The following is a 5,507-nucleotide window of genomic DNA, read 5'->3' on the forward strand; positions in this document are numbered from 1 at the left end:
GGAGGGTCCGTCCTATGGGTTTCGGGGTGGAACAAGGGGGAAATGGGCTCTCAGGTGGGGGTTTTGCAAAGTTAACTCATTGTGGGACTTGTATTTTGGGGTGAAAAAAGGAGGAAATTGTGCTGAATCCTGCCGGTTGGGGGGGGGGATTAACTAATTGTAGGACTTGTATTCTGAGGTGAAAGAGGGCGAAATTGGGCCGATTCCTCCCCGTTAGCGTGCAGAGTGGGTGGTGTGCAGAATTAACTCAATGTGGGGAGTGTGTTTTGGGGTGAAACGAAGGGAAAATTGTGCTGAGTCCTCCTGGGGATGGGGATTGCAGGATTCTAACTGAGGAGAGGGCTGTCTTTTGGGGTGAAAAAGGGGGGAAATGGGCTTGTTGTTCCCAGGTGTGGGGGTTGCCAAATTAACTGACATAGGAAGAGAACTGTCAGATTTTGGTAAAAAGCATCAGACAGGCACCTTTTTTTTTTCATTTATTGCCTTTTCCCCAATTCTGCCCACAGCCAGCATGATGGAGCCGGGGCAGGAGCCGTGTCCTCCCCAGGACCAGGGTGACAGGGACCTCCCCACAGAGCCCTGTGCAGGTGAGGGGGGGACACGGGAATGAGCTCGGTGGGTGGCCAGAAGAGCAGCCAGGAGATGGTTGTCTGGGGAAAACCCCAAGAAAATGGGGAAAACATGGGCCAGGAGATGGTCTTCTGCTGGGAATGGTCCTTGATGGTGGAGAAAAGAGAGACCAAGAGATGTTCTTCTGCATGGAATAACCCTCCATGACCCACCAGGAGATGTTCTCCTTTGGGGAACATCCCTACATGGTTGGACAATGACCCAGCAGACATTCCTTTCCGCTCTCCCTGGTGGTGTGGTGCTGGTCCACAGTGGTAGTCACCCAAATGTCTGCATCAACCTGACAGGTATCCTGGAGGATGGCAGGATGGCACCAAAGCCCTACGGCTGCCCTGACTGTGGGAAGACCTTCAGACTTAGGTCCACCCTGATCCAGCACTGCGGGCAGTGTGGGAAGCGCTTCATATACAAGAGCCAGTTGGTGTCCCACCAATGGGCTCACACAGGTGAGCGGCCCTACCAGTGCGGGGAGTGTGGGAAGGCCTTTAGGCTGAGCTCCAACCTTATTCTGCACCGGCGGACCCACACGGGTTATCAACCCTTCACCTGTGGCCAGTGCAATAAGAGCTTCGGCCACAGCTCCACCTTGGCCCAGCACCTCCGGACCCACAACGGGGAGAAGCCCTGTATCTGCCTGCTCTGCACCCACGTGTTCAGAACCAGTTCCCAATTGGCCAAGCATTGCCGAACTCATATTGTCAAGATGCTCTACTACACCTGCCCTGAGTGCAGGAACACCTGCCAATTGACCCCTGACCAGGTCAAACATCTCCAGAGCAGCACCAGGGAGAAGCTCTACAACTGCAAGCACTGCAGGAATACCTTCAGCCTCAGATCCAACCTGGTCAATCACAAAGGGACCAAACCAGAGGAGAGGCCATTCTCCTGTGGGCAATGTGGGAAGAGCTTCAAGAGGAAGGATGACTTGACATCCCACCAATGGACCCACACTGGGGAGAAGCCGTACGCCTGCCAGGTCTGCGTCTATACCTTCAGATACAGCTGCAGCTTGGCCAAACATCTAAAGACCCACATTGGCAAGACGCGCTACTATACCTGCCCTGAGTGCAGGAAGGCCTGCAGTCAGACGCCTGACCAGGTCAAGCATCTCCAGAGCAACACCAGGGAGACGCTCTGCGACAGTGAGCACTGCGGGAAGACCTTCATACTCAGCTCTGACCTGGTCAAGTGCCAAAGGACCAACCTTGAGGAGAGACCATTCTCCTGCGGGCAATGTGGGAAGAGCTTCAAGAGGAAGAGCCACTTGGTGTCCCACTAACATACCCACACCAGTGAGCGGCCCTACCTGTGCAGGGAGTGCAGGAAGACCTTCAGGCGTAGCTACCACCTGATCAAACACCAACGGACCCACACGGGCGAGCAGCCCTACCGGTGTGAGGAGTGTGGGAAGACCTTCGTGAAGAGCTCTAACCTGATTCAGCACCAACAGGTCCACAGGGGCAAGTGACCCTTCACTTGTGACCAATGTGAGCAGAGCTTCAGCAACAAATCCGTCTTGGTTGCACACCTCCAGATCCACACTGGCGAGAGGCCCTATGCCTGCCCGGTCTGTCCCCGCGCCTTCAGAACCGTCTCCAGATTGAACGAGCATAGCCGCACCCACATTGGTGAGACGGTCTACTACACCTGCCCTGAGTGCGGGAAGACCTGCAGACGGACCCCTGACCAGGTCAAACATCTCCAGAGCAGCACCGGGGAGAAGCTCTATGACTGCGAGCACTGCGGGAAAAACTTCAGCCTCAGCTCTGACCTCGTCAAGCGCCAAAGGACTGACCCAGAGGAGAGGCCGTTCTCCTGTGGGCAATGTGGGAAGAGCTTCAAGAGGAGGGTTGACTTGATGTCCCACCAACAGACCCACACTGGGGAGAAGCCATATGTCTGCCAGGTCTGCGCCCGTGCCTTCAGATACAACCGCCACATGGCCAGGAACCTAAAGACCCATGTTAATGAGATGCTGTACTACACCTGCCCCGAGTGCAGGAAGGCCTGTAGTCGGACGCCCGACCAGGTTAAGCATCTCCAGAGCAGCAGAGGGGAGAAGCTCTACGACTGCGAGCACTGCAGGAAGACCTTCAGCCTCAGCTCTGACCTCGTCAAGCACCAAAGGACTGACCCAGAAGAGAGGCCGTTCTTCTGCGGGCAATGTGGGAAGAGCTACAAGTGGAAGATGGACTTGACGTCCCACCAACAGACACACAGTGGGGAGAAGTCCTACCACTGCAAGGAGTGTGGGAAGACCTTCGGGACAAGCTCCAGGCTCCTCGAGCACCAGTGGACCCACACGGGTTAGCGACCCTTCACATGCGGCCACTGCAGGAAGGCTTTCAGCCACAGATCCAACTTGGCCAAGCATCACCTCACACACACTGGTGAGAAGCCCCACATCTGCCCGGTCTGTGCCCGCGCCTTCAGACTCAGCAGCCACTTGGCCCAGCATCACCACATGCACACTGGTGAGAAGCCCTATGTTTGCCCGGTCTGCGCCTGCACCTTCAGAGCCACCTCCCAGGTGGCCAAGCATCGCCACACCCATACCAACAAGAAGCCCTAGGGCTTCCTGCACTGCAGGAAATGCTTCTACTACCAGCCCCAGTTCACCCACCACCTTCTGTAGGTCCACCCCGCAGGGGACCTGGCGTATGTTGAGCTCCGTGGTCACTACGTCCCCTTTGTGTGACAGGGTTTTGGAAGCATGGGATGAGAGCTATGCAGGTGTCTGCGCGAGACCGAACAACAGAAATTTGTCTCAAAGATTGCTTAAGACTGTTTGTGGTTCTTGCGATGCCACCAGAACTTCTGTTATCTGCAGAAGGCAAGAAGCAAACCGGTAACTTTCCATTATCTGCAGGAGACCAAGTAAGGTGCAAAAGGCAACCAGTCGAAACCAGTTTGGTGTGGGGTCAGAGGACAGTTACATCTCTTTATGGGGGGTACATGACACTCACAACCACCCAGACACATGGGAGCATGCATAGCACTCTGTAGCGAGGGCAGGTGTTGGACTCGTGTCCTTCGCGTGATCACCAGGTACATGCCCAGAACTGGAGAAGATGTGCTGACATGCTGTCACCATGGTGACACCCACAGCAAGAACCTGATAAAAGCCCCACTGGAGAACTCGTCAGCATGCACCCACTACTGAAGATTGAAGACTACGGACCTTCAGCATGCTCATTGGATCCATGGTGGTGACTATCTTGGCTTAATTTCTGCCTTTTTATTCTACCCTATCCTATTGCTATACCTCTTTACTTTTGGTAATAAAAGCTGTTTCTGGTGTACCTCGTTTGAGTCTTAATCTCGCTCTTGGGATCACCTTAAACCCTCCCTAACTTTGGATTGGGACACCAGGTCCATCTTGTCAGCCCCAAGGCCGTGGCTACATCTTGAAGGACCATCCTGGGATCCCTCGTCTTGATCCAGGTCCATCACTGTGCCCCAAGGCCATGCCTTTGTCTTGAAGGACCGTCCCAAAATCCATCACTGTGCCCCAAGGCCATGACTTTGTCTTGAAGGACCATCCCAAAATCCATCACTGTGCCCCAAGGCCATGACTTTGTCTTGAAGGACCGTCCCAAAATCCATCACTGTGCCCCAAGGCCATGACTTTGTCTTGAAGGACCATCCCAAAATCCATCATTGTGCCCCAGGTCTGTGTCTCCATCTTGAAGAGCCATCTTGTCCTCATGGAAGTCCATCCTGCCCCAAAGCCATGTCTGCAGCCCAGGGAGCGTCCCTAGGTTCCCATCCCACCTCCATGTCCCTATCCCACCTCCATATGTCAATAAATAGTGGTGAACACTGCTGCTGTGGTTCCTGACTGGGGGTTATTTGGAGCACTGGGCAGGCTTTCAGGGGGCACTGGGTGCAGTGGGAGTTACTGGGAGGGAGTATGAGGGGTACAGGGAGCAGTGGTTGAGGTTGAGGCTGAGGTTGAAGGGGCACTGGGGGCAGTGGGATAGCTTTGGGGTAGGCACTAGGAGTCACTGGGAGCACTGGGCAGGATTTCAGGGGGTATTGGGAGCACTGGGGAGGGATTGCGAGACAGCAGGGGCAGATTTGTGGGATACTAGGAGCACTGGGAAAAGATTGGGGAGGTACTGGGGGTATTGGGAGCATTGGGAAGCATTGCAAGGGGCACTGAAGAATTAATGGGGGGATTTGGGTTGGTCCTGGATGCTACTGGGAGCACTGGGTGGGATTTTAGGGGGCAGTGGGAGCAGTGTGGAGGGCTTTGGGCTGTTATTGGGAATCCCTGGGAGGGAGTGTGAGGGGCACTGGGAGTACTTGTGGGGATGGAGGGGACTGGGAGCAATGGGAAGGTATTTGGGGTGTAATGGGAGCCATTAGGAATTACTGGGAGGACTGGGCAGGATTTCTGGGGGCACTGGAAGCAGTGTGAAGGGCTTTTTGGGGTGCATTGAGGGTATTGGGAGCCATGGGAAGGGATTAGGGAGGCAGTGGGGGTTCTGGGAGCACTGGGAGGCATTGTAAGAGGCACTGGAGTGTTAATGGGAGATTTGGGGTGGCACTAGGAGCACTGGGAAGAGATTGGGAGGGCACTGGGGAGGTTACTGGGAGCCTTTACATGTTACCCCCCACACGTGTCCTTGGCATGTTCCCTCTTCCGTGTCCCAGCAGCCTTTGCGACAGGAAGCGCCACTCCCACCCCAGTGTCCAGAATGGGCACAGCAGCGCCCGTTTTGGGTGTAAAAACGCCCGGATCAGTTCTGTCAGCGGCAGGGAGCTGCCGAGGCTTCGGGTAGGGTGTGTCCTCCCTGGGTTTTGGGGTGAAACAGGTGGAAAAAAGGGCGATGGCTTGGCTTGGGGGGGGTGGAACTAGCAGAAGGAAGGGC

The 5,507-nt window shown here is 55.2% G+C and overlaps 1 pseudogene; it reads left to right on the top strand.

The window, feature by feature from the left end:
- The first annotated feature begins 826 nt into the window (after window positions 1–826).
- The window catches only part of LOC104468145, a 7,224-nt pseudogene continuing 2,543 nt past the window's right edge, over window positions 827–5,507 (top strand).

Source organism: Pterocles gutturalis, unplaced genomic scaffold (genome assembly GCF_000699245.1).
Source record: "Pterocles gutturalis isolate BGI_N339 unplaced genomic scaffold, ASM69924v1 scaffold24576, whole genome shotgun sequence".
Taxonomy (NCBI): Eukaryota; Metazoa; Chordata; class Aves; order Pterocliformes; family Pteroclidae; genus Pterocles; species Pterocles gutturalis.